The 25,613-nt window shown below is 43.0% G+C and overlaps 1 long non-coding RNA gene across 1 annotated transcript; it reads left to right on the forward strand.

The window, feature by feature from the left end:
- Window positions 1-21,570: 21,570 nt before the first annotated feature.
- LOC103647052 (uncharacterized) lies at window positions 21,571-24,237 on the forward strand. The gene is made up of 4 exons (XR_002267638.1): window positions 21,571-22,048; window positions 22,123-23,868; window positions 23,998-24,131; window positions 24,214-24,237. It is a non-coding gene; the product is annotated as an uncharacterized lncRNA (long non-coding RNA).
- The last annotated feature ends 1,376 nt before the right edge of the window (window positions 24,238-25,613 follow it).

Consider the following 25,613-nt stretch of genomic DNA (forward strand, 5'->3'; position numbering starts at 1 on the left):
ATTTATAGCCCCAACCACCAAACTAGCCATTTGGTGAAGGCTGATGTAGCATGGCGCACCGGACACTGTCCGGTGTGCCTGCCACGTCACCAAATCGTTGGATTCAGACCGTTGGAGCTTCTGTCTTCTGGGCCACCGGACAGTCCGGTGGTGCACCGGACAGGCACTGTTCAGTGTCCGGTGCGCCATCTGCCTCTGCTCTGACTCTGGCGCGCACTGTAGCGCATTTAATGCCTTCTGTAGACGACCGTTGGCGCGAAGTAGCCGTTGCTCTGCTGACACACCGGACAGTCCGGTGCGTCACCGGACACTGTCCGGTGTTTCACCGGACAGTCCGGTGAATTATAGCGGAGAGCCTCCCAGAATTCCCTAAGGTGAGCAGTTCGGAGTTGGAGTCCCTGGTGCACCGGACACTGTCCAGTGGCACACCGGACAGTCCGGTGCGCCAGACCAGGGCACACTTTGGCTGACTTAACTCCCTTGTATTTGAATCCTTTTTCGGTCCTTTTATTGGTTTGTTGTGAACCTTTGGCACCTGTAGAACTCATAATCTAGAGCAAACTAGTTAGTCCAATTATTTGTGTTGGCCAATTCAACCACCAAAATCAATTAGGAAAAGGTGTAAGCCTATTTCCCTTTCAGTCTCCCCCTTTTTGGTGATTGATGCCAACACAAACCAAAGCAAATATAGAAGTGCATAATTGAACTAGTTTGCATAATGTAAGTGCAAAGGTTACTAAGAATTGAACCAATAAATCCTCATAAGATGTGCATGGATTGATTTCTTTATTTTTAACATTTTGGACCACGCTTGCACCACATGTTTTGTTTTTGCAAATTCTTTTCAAAGTCCTTTTGCAAATAGTCAAAGGTAAATGAATAATATTTTGAGAAGCATTTTTGAGATTTGGAAATTTTCTCCCCCTATTTCAAATGCTTTTCCTTTGACTAAACAAAACTCCCCTCAATCAAATCCTCCTCTTAGTATTCAAGAGGGTTTTAGATATTAGTTTTGAAAGGGTTGTACCAATATTAAATTTTATTAAAAATAAGATATCGATTGAAAAATCTTTTCTTAACTCAAATTTTTGAAATTTTTTGAAAATTGGTGGTGCGGTCCTTTTGCTTTGGGCTAATACTTTCTCCCCTTTTGGCATGAATCGCCAAAAACGGATGCTTGAGTTAAATATAAGCCCTTATATAACTACTTTCTCCCCTTTGGCAAACAAAATATGAGTGAAGATTATACCAAAGACGGAGAGCGGCGTAGAGCAACGGCGAAGGGTGAGTAATTCAATGGAGTGGAGTGGAAGCCTTTGTCTTCGCCAAAGACTCCAATTCCCTTTCAATCTATGACTTAGTTTTAAAATGCACTTGAAAACACATTAGTCATAGCACATGAAAGAGATATGATCAAAGGTATATTAATGAGCTATGTGTGCAAAACATCAAAAGAAATTCCTAGAATCAAGAATATTTAGCTCATGCCTAAGTTTGGTAAATGTTTGTTCATCTAATGGCTTGGTAAAGATATCGGATAATTGTTCTTTGGTGTTAATATATGCAATCTTGATATCCCCCTTTTGTTGGTGATCCCTTAAGAAATGATATTGAATGGCTATGTGTTTAGTGCGGCTATGCTCAACGGGATTATCCGCCATGCGGATTGCACTCTCATTATCACATAGAAGAGGAACTTTGGTTAATTTGTAACCATAGTCCCTGAGGGTTTGCCTCATCCAAAGCAATTGCGTGCAACAATGTCCTGCGACAATATACTCGGCTTCGACGGTAGAAAGAGCTACAGAATTATGCTTCTTTGAAGCCCAAGACACCAGAGACCTTCCCAAGAACTGGCAAGTCCTCGATGTGCTCTTTCTATTAATCTTACACCCCGCCCAATCAGCATCGGAATAACCAATTAAATCAAATGTGGATCCCCTGGGGTACCAAAGGCCAAACTTAGGAGTATAAACTAAATATCTCAAGATTCGTTTTATGGCCCTAAGGTGAGCTTCCTTAGGATCGGCTTGGAATCTTGCACACATGCATACGGAAAGCATAATCTCCGGTCGAGATGCACATAAATAGAGTAAGGAACCTATCATCGACCGATATACCTTTTGATCTATGGATTTTCCTCCCGTGTCGCGGTCGAGATGCCCATTGGTTCCCATGGGTGTCTTGATGGGCTTGGCATCTGAAAGGGAATTAGGCTTACACCTAGTTCCTAAATAATTTTGGTGGTTGAATTGCCCAACACAAATAATCGGACTAACTAGTTTGCCCAAGTGTATAGATTATACAGGTGTAAAAGGTTCACACTCAGCCGATAAAAAGACCAAGTTTTGGATTCAACAAAGGAGCAAAAGGTGCAACCGAAGGCACCCCTGGTCTGGCACACCGGACTGTCCGGTGCGCCACCGGACATGTCCGGTGCACCAGGGCGACTCAGTCTCAAACTCGCCACCTTCGGGAATTCCCTGAGGCGACTCGGCTATAATTCACCGGACTGTCCGGTGTACACCGGACAGTGTCCGGTGCGCCAAAGGAGGTCAGCCTCAGGAACTCGCCTGCTTCGGGAAACTCCAACGGCTAGTCCGCTAAAATTCACCGGACTGTCCGGTGTGCACCGGACTGTCCGGTGCGACTCCGGAGCAACGGTCATCTCCGCGCCAACGGCTCTCTGCCGCGCATTTAATGCGCGCTCTGCGCGCGCAGGAGTCAGAATCGCCCATGCTGGCACACCGGACAGCAAACAGTACATGTCCGGTGTGCACCGGACACCCAGGCGGGCCCACAAGTCAGAAGCTCCAACGGTCAGAATCCAACGGCAGTGATGACGTGGCAGGGGGCACCGGACTGTCCGGTGTGCACCGGACTGTCCGGTGCGCCATCGAGCAGACAGCCTCCCAACGGCCACTTTTGGTGGTTGGGGCTATAAATACCCCAACCACCCCACCATTCATTGCATCCAAGTTTTCCCACTTCTCAACCACTTACAAGAGCTAGGCATTCAATTCTAGACACATTCAAAGAGATCAAATCCTCTCCAATTCCACACAAAACCATAGTGACTAGTGAGAGTGATTTGCCGTGTTCATTTGAGCTCTTGCGCTTGGATTGCTTCTTTTCTTTCTCACTTGTTCTTGTGATCAAAACTCCATTGTAATCAAGGCAAGAGGCACCAATTGTGTGGTGGCCCTTGCGGGGAAGTTTTGTTCCCGGCTTTGATTTGAGAAGAGAAGCTCACTCGGTCCGAGGGACCGTTTGGGAGAGGGAAGGGTTGAAAGAGACCCGGCCTTTGTGGCCTCCTCAACGGGGAGTAGGTTTGAGAGAACCGAACCTCGGTAAAACAAATCCGTGTGTCACACTTCATTATTTGCTCGCGATTTGTTTTGCGCCCTCTCTCGCGGACTCGTTTATATTTCTAACGCTAACCCGGCTTGCAGTTGTGTTTATATTTGTAAATTTCAGTTTCGCCCTATTCACCCCCCCTCTAGGCGACTATCAATTGGTATCAAAGCCCGGTGCTTCATTAGAGCCTAACCGCTCGAAGTGATGTCGGGAGATCACGCCAAGAAGGAGATGGAGACCGGCGAAAAGCCCACTACAAGCCACGGGAGCACTTCATCGGAAGAGTCCCGCACCAAGAGGAAGGAGAAGAAGAAGGACTCCTCCAAACGGAAGGAGAAAAAGTCTTCCTCTTCTCACCACAAAGAGAAGAAGGAAAAATCTTCTTCCCACAAGCCGCATCGGAAAGGCGACAAGCACAAGAGGATGAGGAAAGTGGTCTACTACGAGACCGACACTTCATCAACATCGACCTCCGACTCCGATGCGCCCTCCGTCACTTCTAAGCGCCAAGAGTGCAAGAAGTATAGTAAGATCCCCCTACACTACGCTCGCATTTCCAAACATACACCTTTACTTTCCGTCCCATTAGGCAAACCACCAACTTTTGATGGTGAAGATTACACTAGGTGGAGCGATTTAATGCGATTTCATCTAACCTCGCTCCACAAAAGTATATGGGATGTTGTTGAGTTTGGTGCACAGGTACCGTCGGTAGGGGATGAGGACTATGATGAGGATGAGGTGGCCCAAATCGAGCACTTCAACTCTCAGGCAACAACAATACTCCTCGCCTCTCTAAGTAGAGAGGAGTATAACAAAGTACAAGGGTTGAAGAGCGCCAAGGAGATTTGGGATGTGCTCAAAACCGCGCACGAAGGAGACGAGCTCACCAAGATCACCAAGCGGGAAACGATCGAGGGGGAGCTCGGTCGGTTCCGGCTTCGCAAAGGGGAGGAGCCACAACACATGTACAACCGGCTCAAGACCTTGGTGAATCAAGTGCGCAACCTCGGGAGCGTAAAGTGGGATGACCACGAGATGGTTAAGGTTATTCTAAGATCTCTTATTTTCCTTAACCCTACTCAAGTTCAATTAATCCGTGGTAATCCTAGATATACTAAAATGACCCCCGAGGAAGTTATCGGGAATTTTGTGAGTTTTGAGTGCATGATCGAAGGCTCGAGGAAGATCAACGAGCTTGATGATGCCACCACATCCGAAGCTCAACCCGTTGCATTCAAGGCAACAGAGGAGAAGAAGGAGGAGTCTACACCAAGTCGACAACCAATAGACGCCTCCAAGCTCGATAATGAGGAAATGGCGCTCGTCATCAAGAGCTTCCGCCAAATCCTCAAGCAAAGGAGGGGGAAGGATTACAAGTCCCGCTCCAAGAAGGTTTGCTACAAGTGTGGTAAGCCCGGTCATTTTATTGCTAAATGTCCTATATCTAGTGACAGTGACCGAGGTGACGACAAGAAGGGGAGGCGAAAGGAGAAGAAGAGATACTACAAGAAGAAGGGCGGCGATGCACATGTTTGTCGGGAGTGGGACTCCGACGAAAGCTCAAGCGACTCCTCCGACGACGAGGACGCCGCCAACATCGCCGTCACCAAGGGACTTCTCTTCCCCAACGTCAGCCACAAGTGCCTCATGGCAAAGGACGGCAAAAAGAAGAAGGTTAAATCCAACTCCTCCACTAAATATGAGTCTTCCAGTGATGATAATGCTGGTGGTGAGGAAGATAATTTGCGTACTCTTTTTGCCAACCTTAACATGGAACAAAAGGAGAAACTAAATGAACTAATTAGTGCTATTCATGAAAAGGATGATCTTTTGGATTCCCAAGAGGATTGTCTAATTAAAGAAAACAAGAAACATGTTAAGGTTAAAAAGGCTTATGCTCTAGAAATTGAGAAATGTGAAAAATTATCTAGTGAGCTAAGCACTTGCCGTGAGATGATTGACAACCTTAGAAATGAAAATGCTAATTTAAATGCTAAGGTTGATTCTCATGTTTGTAATGTTTCAATTCCCAATCATAGAGATAATAATGATGATTTACTTGCTAGGATTGAAGAATTAAACATTTCCCTTGCTAGCCTTAGATTAGAGAATGAAAATTTGATTGCTAAGGCTAAAGATTTTGATGTTTGCAAAGTTACAATTACCAATCTTAGAGATAAGAATGATATACTTCGTGCTAAGATTGTTGAACTTAATTCTTGCAAACCATCTACATCTACCATTGAACATGTCACTATTTGTACTAGATGTAGAAATGTTGATATTGATGCTATTCATGATCACATGATTTTAATTAAGCAACAAAATGATCATATAGCTAAACTAGATGCTAAAATTGCCGAGCACAACTTAGAAAATGAGAAATTTAAATTTGCTCGTAGCATGCTTTATAATGGGAGACGCCCTGGCATCAAGGATGGCATTGGCTTCCAAAGGGGAGACAATGTCAAACTTAATGCCCCTCCAAAGAACTTATCCAACTTTGTTAAGGGCAAGGCTCCCATGCCTCAGGATAACGAGGGTTACATTTTGTACCCAGCCGGCTATCCTGAGAGCAAAATTAGGAAAATTCCTTCTAGGAAGTCTCACTCTGGCCCTAATCATGCTTATATGTATAAGGGTGAGACATCTAGTTCTAGGCAACCAACCAATGCTAAGTTGCCTAAGAAGAAAATTCCTAATGCATCAAATGAACATAGCATTTCATTTAAAACTTTTGATGCATCCTATGTTTTGACTAACAAATCCGGCAAGGTCGTTGCCAAGTTTGTTGGGGGCAAACACAAGGGGTCAAAGACTTGTGTTTGGGTACCCAAAGTTCTTGTTTCTAATGCCAAAGGACCCAAAACTGTTTGGGTACCTAAAGTCAAGAACTAAATTTGTTTTGTAGGTTTATGCATCCGGGGGCTCAAGTTGGATACTCGACAGCGGGTGCACAAACCACATGACAGGGGAGAAGAAGATGTTCTCCTCATATGAGAAAAACCAAGATCCCCAACGAGCTATCACATTCGGGGATGGAAATCAAAGTTTGGTCAAAGGATTGGGTAAAATTGCTATATCTCCTGACCATTCTATTTCCAATGTTTTTCTTGTAGATTCTTTAGATTACAATTTGCTTTCCGTTTCTCAATTATGTCAAATGGGCTACAACTGTCTATTCAATGATGTAGGTGTCACTGTCTTTAGAAGAAGTGATGATTCAATAGCATTTAAGGGAGTGTTAGAGGGTCAGCTATACTTGGTAGATTTTGATAGAGCTGAACTCGACACTTGCTTAATTGCTAAGACTAACATGGGTTGGCTCTGGCACCGCCGACTAGCCCATGTTGGGATGAAGAATCTTCACAAGCTTCTAAAGGGAGAACACATTTTAGGATTAACAAATGTTCATTTTGAGAAAGACAGGGTTTGTAGCGCATGCCAGGCGGGAAAGCAAGTTGGAGTTCATCATCCACACAAGAACATCATGACGACCGAAAGGCCGCTTGAGCTACTCCACATGGATCTATTCGGCCCGATTGCTTACATCAGCATCGGCGGGAGTAAGTATTGTCTTGTAATAGTGGATGATTATTCTCGCTTCACTTGGGTATTCTTCTTACAGGAAAAATCTCAAACCCAAGAAACCTTAAAGGGATTCTTGAGACGGGCTCAAAATGAGTTCGGCTTAAGGATCAAGAAAATAAGAAGCGACAACGGGACGGAGTTCAAGAACTCTCAAATTGAAGGCTTTCTTGAGGAGGAGGGCATCAAGCATGAGTTCTCTTCTCCCTACACCCCTCAACAAAATGGTGTAGTGGAGAGGAAAAATCGAACTCTATTGGACATGGCAAGGACCATGCTTGATGAGTACAAGACTTCGGACCGGTTTTGGGCCGAAGCGGTCAACACCGCCTGCTACGCCATCAACCGGTTATATCTTCACCGAATCCTCAAGAAGACATCATATGAACTCCTAACCGGTAAAAAGCCCAACATTTCATACTTTAGAGTTTTTGGTAGCAAATGCTTTATTCTTGTTAAAAGAGGTAGAAAATCTAAATTTGCTCCTAAAACTGTAGAAGGCTTTTTACTTGGTTATGACTCAAACACAAGGGCATATAGGGTCTTTAACAAGTCCACTGGACTAGTTGAAGTCTCATGTGACGTTGTGTTTGATGAAACTAACGGCTCTCAAGTAGAGCAAGTTGATCTTGATGAGATAGGTGAAGAACAGGCTCCATGCATAGCGCTAAGGAACATGTCCATTGGGGATGTGTGTCCTAAGGAATCCGAAGAGCCTCCACATGCACAAGATCAACCATCCTCCTCCACGCAAGCATCTCCACCAACTCAAAATAAGGAAGAGGCTCAAGTTGATGAAGTAGAAGATCAAGCAAATGAGCCACCTCAAGATGATGGCAATAATCAAGGGGGAGATGCAAATGATCAAGACAAGGAGGATGAAGAGCAAAGACCGCCACACCCAAGAGTCCACCAAGCAATCCAACGAGATCACCCCGTCGACACTATCCTCGGCGACATTCATAAGGGGGTAACTACTAGATCTCGGGTTGCTCATTTTTGTGAACATTACTCTTTTGTTTCCTCTATTGAGCCACACAGGGTAGAGGAAGCTCTCCAAGATTCGGATTGGGTGGTGGCGATGCAAGAGGAGCTCAACAACTTCACTAGAAATGAGGTATGGCATTTAGTTCCACGTCCTAACCAAAATGTTGTAGGAACCAAATGGGTCTTCCGCAACAAGCAAGATGAGCATGGTGTGGTGACAAGGAACAAAGCTCGACTTGTGGCCAAGGGATACTCCCAAGTCGAAGGATTGGATTTCGGTGAAACCTATGCACCCGTAGCTAGGCTTGAGTCAATTCGCATATTATTAGCCTATGCTACTTACCATGGCTTTAAGCTTTATCAAATGGACGTGAAAAGTGCCTTCCTCAATGGACCAATCAAGGAAGAGGTCTATGTTGAGCAACCTCCCGGCTTTGAAGACAGTAAGTATCCTAACCATGTTTATAGGCTCTCTAAGGCGCTTTATGGGCTCAAGCAAGCCCCAAGAGCATGGTATGAATGCCTTAGAGATTTCCTTATTGCAAATGGCTTCAAAGTCGGTAAGGCCGATCCTACTTTGTTCACTAAAACTCTTGACAATGATTTGTTCGTATGCCAAATTTATGTTGATGATATCATATTTGGGTCTACTAATGAATCTACATGTGAAGAATTTAGTAGGATCATGACAAAGAAATTTGAGATGTCTATGATGGGGGAGTTGAAGTACTTTCTAGGATTCCAAGTAAAGCAACTCCAAGAGGGCACTTTCATTAGCCAAACAAAGTATACTCAAGACATTCTAAGCAAGTTTGGAATGAAGGATGCCAAGCCCATCAAGACACCCATGGGAACAAATGGACATCTCGACCTCGACACGGGAGGTAAGTCCGTGGATCAAAAGGTATACCGGTCGATGATTGGTTCATTGCTTTATTTATGTGCATCTCGACCGGACATTATGCTTTCCGTATGCATGTGTGCAAGATTCCAATCCGACCCTAAGGAATCCCACCTTACGGCCGTAAAACGAATCTTGAGATATTTGGCTTATACTCCTAAGTTTGGGCTTTGGTACCCTCGGGGATCCACTTTTGATTTAATTGGTTATTCGGATGCCGATTGGGCGGGGTGCAAAATTAATAGGAAGAGCACATCGGGGACTTGCCAGTTCTTGGGAAGATCCTTGGTGTCTTGGGCTTCAAAGAAGCAAAATTCGGTCGCTCTTTCCACCGCCGAAGCCGAGTACATTGCCGCAGGCATTGTTGCGCGCAATTGCTTTGGATGAGGCAAACCCTGCGGGACTACGGCTACAAATTAACCAAAGTCCCTTTGCTATGTGATAATGAGAGTGCAATCAAAATGGCCGACAACCCCGTCGAGCATAGCCGCACTAAGCACATAGCCATACGGTATCATTTTCTTAGGGATCACCAACAAAAGGGAGATATCGAGATTTCTTATATTAACACTAAAGATCAATTAGCCGATATCTTTACCAAGCCTCTTGATGAACAAACTTTTACCAAACTTAGGCATGAGCTCAATATTCTTGATTCGCGCAATTTCTTTTGCTAGATTGCACATAGCTCTTTGATATACCTTTGATCATATCTCTTTCATATGCTATGACTAATGTGTTCTCAAGTCTATTTCAAACCAAGTCATAGGTGTATTGAAAGGAAATTGGAGTCTTCGGCGAAGACAAAGGCTTCCACTACGTAACTCATACTTCGCCATCACTCCAAGCAACTCTCTATTCTTTGGGGAGAAATGAGCATTAAAGAAAAGGACTTCGTCTTTGGTATAATCTTAACTCATTTACTTATGACCAAAGGGGAAGAAATTACTTTGAGGGCTCTAATGATTCCGTTTTTGGCGATTCATGCCAAAAAGGGGGAGAAATGAGAGCCCAAAGCAAAAGGACCGCACCACCACCAATTTCAAAAACTTAGTACTTTCCAAAAGTATTTTTCAATTGGTATCCTATTGTGTTCAAAAGGGGGAGAAAGTAGTATTTCAAAAATGGTATATCAAAACCCTCTTGAACACTAAGAGGAGTATCTCATTTAGGGGGAGTTTTGTTAAGTCAAAGGAAAAGCATTTGAAACGAGGGGAGAAAATTTCAAATCTTGAAAATGCTTTGCAAACTCTTATTCATTTACCTTTGACTATTTGCAAAAGATCTTTGAAATGGATTTACAAAAGGATTTGCAAAAACAAAACATGTGGTGCAAACGTGGTCCAAAATGCTAAATATAGAAAGAAACATTCCATGCATATCTTGTAAGTAGTTTTATTGGCTCAATTCCAAGCAACCTTTACACTTACATTATGCAAACTAGTTCAATTATGCACTTCTATATTTGCTTTGGTTTGTGTTGGCATCAATCACCAAAAAGGGGGAGATTGAAAGGGAATTAGGCTTACACCTAGTTCCTAAATAATTTTGGTGGTTGAATTGCCCAACACAAATAATCGGACTAACTAGTTTGCCCAAGTGTATAGATTATACAGGTGTAAAAGGTTCACACTCAGCCGATAAAAAGACCAAGTTTTGGATTCAACAAAGGAGCAAAAGGTGCAACCGAAGGCACCCCTGGTCTGGCGCACCGGACTGTCCGGTGCGCCACCGGACATGTCCGGTGCACCAGGGCGACTCAGTCTCAAACTCGCCACCTTCGGGAATTCCCTGAGGCGACTCGGCTATAATTCACCGGACTGTCCGGTGTACACCAGACAGTGTCCGGTGCGCCAAAGGAGGTCGGCCTCAGGAACTCGCCTGCTTCGGGAAACTCCAACGGCTAGTCCGCTAAAATTCACCGGACTGTCCGGTGTGCACCGGACTGTCCGGTGCGACTCCGGAGCAACGGTCATCTCCGCGCCAACGGCTCTCTGCCGCGCATTTAATGCGCGCTCTGCGCGCGCAGGAGTCAGAATCGCCCATGCTGGCACACCGGACAGCAAACAGTACATGTCCGGTGTGCACCGGACACCCAGGCGGGCCCACAAGTCAGAAGCTCCAACGGTCAGAATCCAACGGCAGTGATGACGTGGCAGGGGGCACCGGACTGTCCGGTGTGCACCGGACTGTCCGGTGCGCCATCGAGCAGACAGCCTCCCAACGGCCACTTTTGGTGGTTGGGGCTATAAATACCCCAACCACCCCACCATTCATTGCATCCAAGTTTTCCCACTTCTCAACCACTTACAAGAGCTAGGCATTCAATTCTAGACACATTCAAAGAGATCAAATCCTCTCCAATTCCACACAAAACCATAGTGACTAGTGAGAGTGATTTGCCGTGTTCATTTGAGCTCTTGCGCTTGGATTGCTTCTTTTCTTTCTCACTTGTTCTTGTGATCAAAACTCCATTGTAATCAAGGCAAGAGGCACCAATTGTGTGGTGGCCCTTGCGGGGAAGTTTTGTTCCCGGCTTTGATTTGAGAAGAGAAGCTCACTCGGTCCGAGGGACCGTTTGGGAGAGGGAAGGGTTGAAAGAGACCCGGCCTTTGTGGCCTCCTCAACGGGGAGTAGGTTTGAGAGAACCGACCCTCGGTAAAACAAATCCGTGTGTCACACTTCATTATTTGCTCGCGATTTGTTTTGCGCCCTCTCTCGCGGACTCGTTTATATTTCTAACGCTAACCCGGCTTGCAGTTGTGTTTATATTTGTAAATTTCAGTTTCGCCCTATTCACCCCCCCCTCTAGGCGACTATCAGCATCCTTCATCCCAAACTTGTTGAGTATATCTTGAATGTACTTGGTTTGGCTAATGAAGGTGCCCTCTTGGAGTTGCTTCACTTGAAATCCTAAGAAGTACTTCAACTCCCCCATCATCGACATCTCGAATTTCTGTGTCTTGATCCTACTAAATTCCTCACATGTAGATTCGTTAGTAGACCCAAATATAATATCATCAACATAAATTTGGCATACAAACAAATCATTTGCAAGTGTTTTAGTAAATAAAGTAGGATCGACTTTTCCGACTTTGAAGCCATTAGTGATAAGAAAATCTCTTAGGCATTCATACCATGCTCTTGGGGCTTGCTTGAGCCCATAAAGCGCCTTAGAGAGTTTGTAAACATAGTTAGGGTACTCACTATCTTCAAAGCCGGGAGGTTGCTCAACATAGACCTCCTCCTTGATCGGTCCATTGAGGAAGGCACTCTTCACGTCCATTTGGTAAAGCTTGAAGCCATGGTAAGTAGCATAGGCAAGTAATATGCGAATTGACTCAAGCCTAGCTACGGATGCATAGGTTTCACCGAAATCCAAACCTTCGACTTGTGAGTATCCCTTGGCCACAAGTCGGGCTTTGTTCCTTGTCACCACACCATGCTCATCTTGCTTGTTGCGGAAGACCCACTTGGTTCCTACAACATTTTGGTTAGGATGTGGAACTAAATGCCATACCTCATTCCTAGTGAAGTTGTTGAGCTCCTCTTGCATCGCCACCACCCAATCCAAATCTTGAAGTGCTTCCTCTACCTTGTGTGGCTCAATAAAGGAAACAAAAGAGTAATGTTCACAAAAGTGAGCAACACGAGATCGAGTAGTTACCCCCTTTTGAATATAGCAAAGGATGGTGTTCACGGGGTGATCTCGTTGTATTGCTTGGTGGACTCTTGGGTGTGGCGGTCTTGGGACTTGTTTATCTTCCTCATCTTGATCATGAGCATCTCCCCCTTGATCATTGCCCTCCTCTTGAGGTGGCTCATCTTCTTGATCTTCCTTTTCATCATCTTGAGCCTCAACCTCATCTTGAGTTAGTGGAGATGCTTGCATCGAGGAAGATGGTTGATCTTGTGCTTGTGGAGGCTCTTCGAATTCTTTAGGACACACATCCCCAATGGACATGTTCCTTAGCGCGACGCACAGAGCCTCTTCATCATCTAGCTCATCAAGATCAACTTGCTCTACTTGAGAGCCGTTAGTCTCATCAAACACAATGTCACAAGAAACTTCAACTAGTCCAGAGGACTTGTTAAAGACTCTATATGCCCTTGTATTTGAATCATATCCTAGTAAAACGCCTTCTATAGCCTTAGGAGCAAATTTGGATTTTCTACCTCTTTTAACAAGAATAAAGCATTTGCTACCAAAGACTCTAAAATATGAAACATTGGGCTTTTTACTGGTTAGGAGTTCATACGATGTCTTCTTGAGGATTCGGTGTAGATACAACCGGTTGATGGCGTAGCATGCGGTGTTGACCGCCTCCGCCCAAAACCGATCTGAAGTCTTGTACTCATCAAGCATGGTCCTTGCCATGTCCAATAGAGTTCTATTCTTCCTCTCCACTACACCATTTTGTTGTGGCGTGTAGGGAGAAGAGAACTCATGCTTGATGCCCTCCTCCTCAAGGAAGCCTTTGATTTGTGAGTTCTTGAACTCCGTTCCGTTATCGTCTAATCTTTTTGATCCTTAAGCCGAACTCATTTTGAGCCCGTCTCAAGAATCCCTTTAAGGTCTCTTGGGTATGAAATTTTTCCTGCAAAAAGAACACCCAAGTGAAGCGAGAATAATCATCCACAATAACCAGACAGTACTTACTCCCGCCGATGCTTATGTAAGCTATCGGGCCGAATAGATCCATGTGTAGGAGCTCGAGTGGCCTGTTAGTCGTCATGATGTTCTTATGTGGATGATGAACACCAACTTGCTTCCCTGCCTGACATGCGCTACAAATCCTGTCTTTCTCAAAATGAACATTTGTTAGTCCCAAAATGTGCTCTCCCTTTAGAAGCTTATGAAGATTCTTCATCCCAACATGGGCTAGTCGACGGTGCCAGAGCCAACCCATGTTAGTCTTAGCAATTAAGCAAGTGTCGAGTTCAGCTCTATCAAAATCTACCAAGTATAGCTGACCCTCTAACACTCCTTTAAATGCTATTGAATCATCACTTCTTCTAAAGACAGCGACACCTGTATCCGTAAAAAGACAGTTGTAGCCCATTTTACATAATTGAGAAACAGAAAGCAAATTGTAATCTAAAGAATCTACAAGAAAAACATTGGAAATGGAATGGTCAGGTGATATAACAATTTTACCCAATCCTTTGACCAAACCTTGATTTCCATCCCTGAATGTGATAGCTCTTTGGGAATCTTGGTTTTTCTCGTAGGAGGAGAACATCTTCTTCTCCCCTGTCATGTGGTTTGTGCACCCGCTGTCGATGATCCAACTTGAGCCCCCAGATGCATAAACCTATAAAACAAATTTAGTTCTTGATTTTAGGTACCCAAACGGTTTTGGGCCTTTGACATTAGATACAAGAACTTTGGGTACCCAAACACAAGTCTTTGACCCCTTGTGTTTGCCCCCAACATACTTGGCAACTACTTTGCCGGATTTGTTAGTCAAAACATAAGATGCATCAAAAGTTTTAAATGAAATGTTAGAATCATTTGATGCAATAGGAGTTTTCTTCTTAGGCAATTTGGCACGGGTTGATTGCCTAGAGCTAGATGTCTCACCCTTATACATAAAAGCATGATTAGGGCCAGAGTGAGACTTCCTAGAGTGAATTCTCCTAATTTTGTGCTCGGGATAACCGACAGGGTACAAAATGTAACCCTCGTTATCCTGAGGCATGGGAGCCTTGCCCTTAAAAAAGTTAGACAATCTTTTAGGAGGGGCATTAAGTTTGACATTCTCTCCCTTTTGGAAGCCAATGCCATCCTTGATGCCAGGGCGTCTCCCACTGTAGAGCATGCTTCTAGCAAATTTAAATTTTTCATTTTCTAAGTCATGCTCATTAATTTTGGCATTAAGTTGAGCTATGTGATCATTTTGTTTTTAACTAAAGCTATGTGATCATGAATAGCATCAACATTAATGTCTCTACATCTAGTGCAAATAGAAACATGCTCAACGGTAGATGTAGAGGGTTTGCAAGATTTTAGTTCAACAATCTTAGCATGTAAAATGTCATTTTCACTCCTAAGATTGGAAATGGAAGCATTACAAACATCTAAGTCTTTAGCCTTAGCAATCAATTTCTCATTTTCAATCCTAAGGCTAGTAAGAGAAGCATTCAATTTTTCAATCTTAGCAAGTAAATTAGCATTATCATCTCTAAGATTGGAAATTGAATCATCAAATACATTTGAATAAACCTTAGCAATTAATCTAGCATTCTCATATATAAGGTTGGCAATGATATCATGACAAGTGCTTAGCTCACTAGTTAATTTCTCACATTTTTCAACTTCTAGAGCGTAAGCATTTTTAACCTTAACATGTTTCTTGTTTTCCTTAATTAGAAAGTCCTCTTGGCTATCCAAGAGTTCATCCTTCTCATGAATAGCACTAATTAATTCATTCAACTTTTCCTTTTGTTGCATGTTTAGGTTGGCAAAAAGGGTGCGCAAATTATCCTCCTCATCACTAGAATTATCTTCATCACTAGAGGATGCATATTTAGTGGAGGATCTTGATTTTACCTTCTTCCTTTTGCCGTCCTTGGCCATAAGGCACTTGTGGCCGACGTTTGGGAAGAGGAGCCCTTTGTTGACGGCGATGTTGGCGGCGTCCTCATCGGAGGAGGAGTCGGTGGAGCTCTCGTCGGAGTCTCATTCCCGGCAAACATGGGCATCGCCGCCCTTCTTCTTGTAGTACCTCTTCTTCTCCTTTCTTCTCCCCTTCTTGTCGTCGCCCCTGTCACTGTCACTAGATAGTAGACATTTTGCAATAAAATGACCGGGCTTACCACACTTGTAGCAAACTTTCTTGGAGCGGGGCTTGTAATCCTTCCCCCTCCTTTGCTTGAGGATTTGGCGGAAGATCTTGATGATGAGCGCCATTTCCTTGTTGTCGAGCTTGGAGGCGTCGATGGGTATTCTACTTGGAGTAGAATCTTCTTTCTTCTCCTCCGTTGCTTTGAATGCAACGGGTTGTGCTTCGGGCATGGAGGAGTCGCCTTGCTCGATGATCTTTTTGGAGCCTTTGATCATTAGCTCAAAGCTCACAAATTTACCTATGACTTCCTCGGGAGACATTAGCGTGTATCTAGGATCACCTCGAATTAATTGAACTTGCGTAGGGTTAAGGAAAATGAGTGATCTTAGAATAACCTTGACCATCTCATGGTCATCCCATTTGGTGCTCCCGAGGTTGCGCACTTGGTTCACCAAGGTCTTCAAGCGGTTGTACATGGCTTGTGGGTCCTCCTCTTGGTGAAGTCTAAATCGACCGAGCTCCCCCTCGATCGTCTCCCTCTTGGCGATCTTGGTCACCTCGTCTCCTTCGTGCGCGGTCTTGAGCACGTCCCAAATCTCCTTGGCACTCTTTAACCCTTGCACCTTGTTATACTCCTCTAGACTTAGAGAGGCGAGGAGTATAGTGGTGGCTTGGGAGTTGAAGTGTCGGATTTGGGCGACCTTGTCCGAATCATAGTCTTCATCCCCCGGTGATGGTACCTGTACTCCAATCTCAACAACATCCCAAATGCTAGTGTGGAGTGAGGTTAGATGATGCCTCATTTTATCACTCCATATATTATAATCTTCACCATCAAACATAGGTGGTTTGCCTAATGGGACAGAAAGTAATGGAGTACGTTTGGAAATGCGAGGGTAGCGTAGGGGGATCTTACTAAACTTCTTGCGCTTATGGCGCTTAGAAGTTACGGATGGCGTGTCGGAGCCGGAGGTGGATGGTGACGAAGAGTCGGTCTCGTAGTAGACCACCTTCTTCATCTTCTTCTTCTTGTCACCGCTTCGACGTGACTTGTCGTGTGAAGGGGATCCCTTCACCTTGTTGGCGGACTCCCTGGATGGAGCCTTTCCATGGCTTGTGGCGGGCTTCTCGCCGGTCCCGATCTCCCTCTTGGCGGATGCTCCCGACATCACTTCGAGCGGTTAGGCTCTACTGAAGCATCGGGCTTCGATACCAATTGAAAGTCGCCTAGAGGGGGGTGAATAGGGCGAATATGAAATTTATAAACTTAAGCACAACTACAAGGCGGGTTAGCGTTCGAAATATGAACGAGTCCGAGAGAGAGGGTGAAAAACAAATCGCAAGCAAATAAAGAGTGAGACACAAGGATTTGTTTTACCTAGGTTTGGTTCTTGCAAACCTACTCCCCGTTGAGGTGGTCACAAAGACCGGATCTCTTTCAACCCTTTCCCTCTCTCAAACGGTCACTTAGACCGAGTGAGCTTCTCTTCTCAATCAAATGGGACACTAAGTCCCCGCAAGGACCACCACACAATTGGTGTCTCTTGCCTCGGTTACAATTGAGTTTGATCACAAGAAAGAATGAGAAAAAGAAGCAATCCAAGCGCAAGAGCTCAAATGAACACAAGTCACTCTCTCACTAGTCACTATTGAATTGGGAATGATCTATGGACTTGGGAGAGGATTTGATCTCTTTGGTGTGTCTTGTATTGAATGCTATAACTCTTGTAAGGTGTGGGAAGTTGGAAAACTTGGATGCAATGAATGGTGGGTGGTTGGGGGTATTTATAGCCCCAACCACCAAACTAGCCGTTTGGTGAAGGCTGCTGTCGCATGGCGCACCGAACAGTCCGGTGCGCCATCGGACACTGTCCGGTGCGCCTGCCACGTCACCAAACCGTTGGATTCAGACCGTTGGAGCTTCTGTCTTCTAGGCCACCGGACATGCACTGTTCAGTGTCCGGTGCGCCATCTGCCTCTGCTCTGACTCTGGCGCGCACTGTAGCGCATTTAATGCCTTCTGCAGACGACCGTTGGCGCGAAGTAGCTGTTGCTCTGCTGACACATCGGACAGTCCGGTGCATCACCGGACACTGTCCGGTGCTTCACCGGACAATCCGGTGAATTATAGCGGAGAGCCTCCCAGAATTCCCGAAGGTGAGCAGTTCGGAGTTGGAGTCCCTGGTGCACCGGACACTGTCTGGTGGCACACCGGACAGTCCGGTGCGCCAGACCAGGGCACACTTTGGCTGACTTAACTCCCTTGTATTTGAATCCTTTTTCGGTCCTTTTATTGGTTTGTTGTGAACCTTTGGCACCAGTAGAACTCATAATCTAGAGCAAACTAGTTAGTCCAATTATTTGTGTTGGCCAATTCAACCACCAAAATCAATTAGGAAAAGGTGTAAGCCTATTTCTTTTTCAAAAACACTAGATAAGTAATTTCATGGTTAACTTTGTTTATGATGAATTTTAGAATCTATACTACTCTATAAGACAGTAGTGTAGACGTCCACACCCGTGGTGCACGGTTCTGCCCCTCTGCTCCCCGATCCTCCCCTCCCCCGCATCGCGTGTTGCCCGCCGTGACTCCCGCCGGCGTGATGGCCATGCTTGCCCTCAGCTCCTTCGTACCGCGATTCTAGGACCCGCCATCAGCTCCTTCCTACTGCGATTTCAGCAGTCAGATGCATGGTGCCTTCCAAACCTAACGCCTTCTATCGCCGAGGTTCCATCCCTCCCCGTCTTGCTCCCCCAGGCTTCGGCCTCCCGAATATCAAACCCTAACCCTGAATTGCTCGAGTGAGGGGTGGGGTTTCGGCGCCCGTTGCTTGAGGATGGAGGAGAGGCCATCGCCCGAGGCAAGCGCGGGCAACTCGAGGGCCGAGGATGACTTCAGGAGCTGCTGCGGGGACGAGGAAGAGTGGGAGGACACGGAGGAGTCGTTCACGGCCGGCGTCGCCAAGGGGGAGCTGGACGAGGCCTCGGTGCGCCTCTTCTTCAAGGGCGTGTCGAGCCCTGAGGCGGAGGGGAAGAAACTGTCTAGCATCGGAGTCAGAATCGTCCCCGGGGTGCCTGTTCTGCCTCGGTCCCCACCATCAACGCCCGCGGATCCGCCCCCGCCATCCTCCCCACCGCCCGTCATGGAAGGCGTTGCGGATCCACCGTGCCCCTGCCCTGGCGCCTCCGGCCTCCACCTGCGCGTCCGCGCCCGAGCCCTGAAATCTCGCATCCACATCAATGGAAGGTCCGCGCGTCCGTGCCCCTACGCCACCTCCTCCTCCTCCTCCTCCTCCTCTCCCCCTCACTGTGCCGCCTGCCCTCCACCGCGTCCGCGTCGTCCATGTCCATAGAATCGATCCACCCCTTCCGCCCCTCTCTTTTGGCGGATCCAATAATGAGCCCCCTTGCACTATCAGATCTTCCTGCCCTCGATCTTCTCTCTAACGGCTGCGTGGATTGGGCAAATCACGCGCTATGATTCACGTCCATCGTATGGTAGACTTGGGGTGAGCTCCGAGCGGAATGATCAACGGTTGGCGATTCTGCAGGTGGTGAAGGAAGTGGGTGCGAAGGAAGTTGGGGCTCGAGTTCGGAAAGCTTTTCAGCCTCTCTTCGCCAAGAAGGAGATTTCGATTTTTGGCTCCCACACGCATGTTGTACAATGGCTTGTTCGTTCTGGTACGCATGGATTTGATTGAGTTCGGTTAGTCGGCTCCTATTTTAGACTCAGTTAATTGGTTTGTTCATTTGGTGATGATTTTGGAGCCAGTTGCAGTATCTTATTCTTGCGGTTTCGGAATGTAATCCAGCTCTGATTCAAGATTTATTAGGTATGGCTTCTTGTTTAATGAGAATTACCTTGCCATATATGAATAGTGAATATTATACTCAAGGATATTGAAGTATGAATGTAATTACTTCTGGTTTGTTTGTTTCTATATATGTGAATTTGCTTACAAATAATTGCTACTCCAGTGGATGATACTGTAATGTGCAGCTTAGGTGGAATTTTGTTGGCATTGTAATTCCAAAATTTCTTTTTTGGATTAATTTGATAGCTTTTGAGATTATTTTATCGTAATATTGTATTGGTGAGCCATGGTTGTATGGTCAAACAACTTGTCCAATGGATCAAATTATAGAAATGAAGTTGTGCTCTAAATGTATGCAAGCATATTGTTTGTACAAACCATCATTTCATTCAAATGGTTATTGGTTTCTACCTTTCAATGCTTCTTGGGTATTTGGATTGGCAAGCTGGATCATTTATGCAGATAATACCACTCATTGCCTTTTTTAGCACCCAACTCTTGCCGCACTTTAAAAAGCTACATGTGGCTACACAAAGCTTATTCTGTTAAATTTTAGCTTACAACTAGAATGAGTTGATGCCTGAACCATATATTTCTTTTTCTTCGAATGACTGCCATTTCTATTCTTTTTGTACTAATTGTTGATAACAACATTCCCTACATATCTCTTCTTCATCATTAGCTTAACACTCTCATATTTTTATTAACATTTCCTAGGCTGGAGAGATTATTTCTCGCTTTGAGAAGACAAAGTTTTTGTTGAAATGCTAAAAACTTTTCCAGTGCACCAAAGACTTGGCTCAGGTTTGCTTTCCAAAACACATCAATACAATTTCTTTGAAGGAATAGAAATGAAGTTGTGCTCTCCTTTAACTGGAGAGATTATTTCTCGCTTTGAGAAGACAAAGTTTTTGTTGAAATGCTAAAAACTTTTCCAGTGCACCAAAGACTTGGCTCAGGTTTGCTTTCCAAAACACATCAATACAATTTCTTTGAAGGAATAGAATGTATATAATCTATGCAATATATTGCCCTTGAGATTAAGTTGGTATTATCACAACTCCAAAACCCTACTCCCCATAATCTAGGTACCATTATCCTAAAACGTTTACTACACCTTATACTAGGCTGCGGGCAAGCATTTATTTACCAAATTGTAGGCATGATATATGGTGCACCTGTGTTGATCAGTTAACAATTCAAATGCTTGACATTTTTTACTGAAAGATAAAAACAAGGAATGAAACATATACTACTCAAACATACAAACAAGGAATGAAACTAATACTGTTATATTGGGAAATATTGAAATAGAGTTTATTTTTCTCATATGCGATGATAAAGGTGTTCATTATTAAAAATAGTTCCATTGTCATATGCAAGAGGTTTGGTATCCTCACAGTTAGTAGCAGTGGGAGATGATTAAAGGAGATGCAGTTGATGACCTTAACCATTCTAGATCCTATATCAGTCTTGATATCCTCAGTTAGCCATTTTCTAAATTGCACTATGCAAATAGGTTAACTATTATTTTCTAAATTGCAATATGTTATTTCTATTTTTTTCATCCTATGTTAGTTCAGAAGCAGCTGCACAGTCAGCTACTACTACCACCCGAGGGATTTGGGGTCACTTCAGTTGCTTTTGATTCGACTCATGGAGTATCAATTATTACAGTTGTAATAGTTGAAGGTGAGAGTACAACTTTATTTAGGAGTTTCTGGTGCTATATGTTTTCGTGTGTTAAGTCATAGTAATAACATATTTTTTGTGAAAGATGACATAAATGTGATATCATTAGTGTTCTCCTACATATCATGTCTACCCTAACCAAACATGGTTGAGGTAAAAGGCTTTGTTGTTCTTGTATATCATTGATAACAAGATATCTCAGTGACATCTAACATACAAGTTTAATACAACAGAGACTTTTCGATATATCTAAAAAGATTAGATTAGTGTACAAGGTGTCGGCATTTGTTTATGATTAAACATTCTATATTTACTCTTTATAAATAATTTATGTGATATTGATAATGTTTTTTGACCAAGAAATGTCAGATTGTTCGATGACTGTTCAGTGACTACTTCTCTTCCCAGATTTATGTGGTACTAGATGGGAATGGATGTTTCTAACAGTCTGTTAACCCTCCTCTTCAGTTCAAGATTGTGATGATTTGTAGTACTGAATTGGAGGCTTTAATCCCCTGCAATTTATGTGGTACAAGTAAGGGTGTTGTGTGATAATGCGAAAGAGATTCTAATGAAGGAAAGAAATGTTCAGGTTTGCTATTTTGATCACTTTGACTTAAAATTATCAGCAATTCCATTCTATGACCATTTGAGATAGCATCTTGTTTGGGTCCGCCTAACATTCCTTCTATTAGACTGGCAATTATATTTTTGTACTGACAATCCAGTATATTTTTGTACTGGATAAATCCTTCTATTAGCCTGGCAATTATAATTACTGGGATGGTACTGGTATATTTTTCTTCCTTTCAAAATTCATATGTTGTTAGTATCTAATAATGGATAAATCTGACCTTCTGCTATTTATTTTGTAGGATAGTTCTGACATCATTGCCATAGTGCTGGTTTACTGCATGGTAAGGCATCAGTCGATTATGAACCTTTTGCTATGCATGAATAATTTTCAATTTGTCTTGACAATATTTTTCAGGCTAATAACAACATTATTCGTTTCCATCCCACAAGAAGGAATATCAATGGTCTTCTACGAAGGTAGAGTTTACCACATTTTGTACACAAAAATTGGCACTGATTACAATAAGCCTATACTAGATTGGCTTGAGAATTCCAATGATGAGGTATCAGAGAAGTGTGATGCCATAACATCTGGTGTTCTGAAAGAAGCGGCAAAAGAACTTGCTAGCCGTTTGAGTATTTCTAACGTGCTTGAATTTTAATCTAAAAAATGCAAATCAGAGACAAGGCTGCTACTATGAGGGATAAGTGAGTCATTCATATCTTACTTACTCACACAACATGGTATTCTTTGCAGAAATCTCATCTTTGCATGGATCATATGTGTATCTAATTTGGATCGTCACTTAGAAGTTTTAGACATCTCTGTGTTCGTCCGAGCCTCTTAATCTATTATGTTCATTGTGCCATGCACTTGGAGTTCTTATGGGCAGACTTGTGAAAGCTGCAGATTCAGTTTCGGTATGTTACAATTTTCAGAGCACTATGCTTAGCTACACTGCTCAGTACTTACATATGAATGGAATACAAACACATGTATGGTGATGCTTCTATTTCTCTTTGAAACTGAAACTTCAGATGTGCCTATCTAAAGGTTTAGGTGTCCCTATTGGATTCAAAGGCTCTTGTTGACAAGGTCTATCCATGTGTGTTTCTAAGTCTAAATTGTAGTGTTGTATTACTGCAAAATGAAAAGAACTGTATATTATAATGGAAATATGACCAATACCTTCAGACCAAAAAATCTTCGAAAGATCCTAGGTGGTGGAATGAGGCAGGTTGGATTTCTGTGTGCTGGTGCTCATACAATATGGGAAAGCTTGCTGGTGAGGATAGAAAGGCTAAAGTTGTGGCAGGTTTATTTTTTCCCTCTTTTCTAAAAAATTTAGAATTGGTTGTATGTTATTTAAGGCAAAATGTTTTTCTATTGTCTAAAAAATGATTAATTTTTTCCCAGAATATTTATTTCCTAGCTTTTTATCCTACTTAAAACAAATCGAAACTGTCATTGGCTTGAAGTCCTGAACTTGTCACTCTTGTCCATTTTCCTAGAAGGGCCAAATAGAATTGAACAGTTCACAGTGGATTCAACTTTAGTCGTGCCCAATATGGTTAGCCTCCTACATTTATTTTCTCATTGTCTACTATATGTGTAACTATAAATGTCCCATTTGTAACATACCTATACTTTCTAAGTCATTCTTGGATATTGTGGATTCACACATATCATATGACAAGCTGTGCCAAGTCTTGGGAACACACAATGTGCTTGCAAGGAGTTCAAAAACATGAAGCTCCTTTGATGTTCAATAAGATTTAGCATGTTAAGTAATTTTCTAATAACATTTAGCATGTTGAAAAAGGTGAAGTTCCACACAGTAGTTTAGGATTTAGCGTCTACATTATTTTTAAAATGTGATTTGACATTTTCAATATCCTTGTTGATGCTACCTTATTATCATTCTTCTAGACTTTCTGGAGTATTACCATTACTAACTTAACTAAGGCTACCAAAATTAGCAATGCCAGTTTTTTTTGAACCTAGACAACATCATTATACTATATCCATTCTAGCTGTTCATATGACCTCCTTTACTTACGCAGTGTGAGGCTTGTCCTTCATTGCCAAATTTTAGATACCGATGTTGAATATGAAGTGGCACCGTTTTTTACTATTATTGTTCGGGCTCGTGTAACAAAGGTATGCAGTAATGGTACACAAGGCATTACATCTTCATTCTTCTTTAAGTATGCAATAATGGTGTTTGACATTTGCTCTTCATTATTATTGAAGTTACCACAACTATTGTCTGACTGAAATATGCTACAGACACAATTTTGAAGAAATATTCGTCAACTCTTGCCACAATATTGACTGGTCTAGCTTCTGCTGTATTTTTGGGACATTCCTTGACCATTAATTTTCTCCTAGGCATATCAGTGGTGTTTATTTCAATGCACCAGGTAAACTGACCTTTTTATTAGTATTTATTTTGTTGAACAAGTTTTGTTGTATTTCATGTATCTTACCATTGTATGTCCTTAGTTCTTCTCTCCACTTGCAAAAGTCGAAGATGACAAATCAGCCGACTCAATAGAGTTGGAAGACACAAAATGACCGGTAAGTTTTTATCATGCTTCAAACGGTATTGAAATGTTACTTGGCTTAGGTTCCACTTAGCTTTAGCCTTTGAAGAAGTGTTGTTTTGCAATGCGTCCATGATCTCATTTCCGCCCTTTATAGCTCTAGCATGTGCCTTGGGATGACTGTTAATGTTGTTATAGAAATAGCGCACTATTTATTAAGTTCCTTTTAATGTGTGGCCTCATGGTGCTTTTTACAGTCCATCTGAATCTTCTTTTGTAAATATAACTGTTGGTGCTGCTGATGATGTAAGTATCTCATCTTCCATTTTAGATTTGTACATCATGAAGCTATTTGCTAAATGTTAGGATAGTTTATCTGTACATCATGAAGCCATTTGCTCAATCAGCTTTCTTAAAAGAATCTACAAGTTTTTCAGCTTCACTAAATGTGTCGCGAATGGCTTAGTTTATTTGTAAGTTGGAAAGCTAAACAATGTTGTAAAAAATAATCTGCAAGTTTTTTTAGCTTCACTAAATGTTAGGATAGTTTATCTGTACATCATGAAGCCATTTGCTGAATCAGCTTTCGTAGGGTGAGAATGAGATGTTATTTACTTGACATTGTTGTGCCAATGGTTGTACCATCTTTATAGTAAAAACATCATCTCTCTATTTTCTCTCATTACTGATTTTTATGTCTTCACTTTGTTCAGGAGTTTGACACATGGACAAATACCTAACAGTCGGTGGATTTTTACTCACCTGCTAACTCTGATGTGGAGTCTAAACTGAGAACTGCTTGAGTTGGGAAGCGACAAAATTTTAGGAATACAAGTAGGACCAACCTGATAATCTATGATTCAACTACGCTTGCAGAATTATGTACAAAATATAGTAGTTGTGTGTAACACTTACATTTGTTTCTTCCCTAGGTCTGCGCTTATAAAGATGGAAATGTCATAATAGATATTGCTGTCGGTATGTTGGGGAAGTATGATTGCCGACCTGTTCAACTTGATTCTCTCTTTCCTATTTTCTCAGTGACTAAGGCCCTAGAAATTAGATTCTCAGTTTCTTAAAAACCATTTCTTAAAAACCAAGAAGCTGGCCTCTCCTAGCTAAAAAATAAAAATTGGTTTCTTAAAAAGCTTCCAAACAGGGCTTAAGGGTATCCCTTATGGGATGGTATATTGGCTTGTGGACAAAGGGTGAGTATTAATTTAGTGTCAGGGTTCTTTTAACCTTGCCAGTTTAAATGTGTTTAAATGTCAGCATGATATTAGTATACACTATATTATAGGATTTAGTGTGCTCATAAATTGTTTCTCACCTTTACATATACCATTGTCATGGATTTTT

The sequence above is a fragment of the Zea mays genome, chromosome 2 (assembly GCF_902167145.1).
Source record: "Zea mays cultivar B73 chromosome 2, Zm-B73-REFERENCE-NAM-5.0, whole genome shotgun sequence".
Taxonomy (NCBI): Eukaryota; Viridiplantae; Streptophyta; class Magnoliopsida; order Poales; family Poaceae; genus Zea; species Zea mays.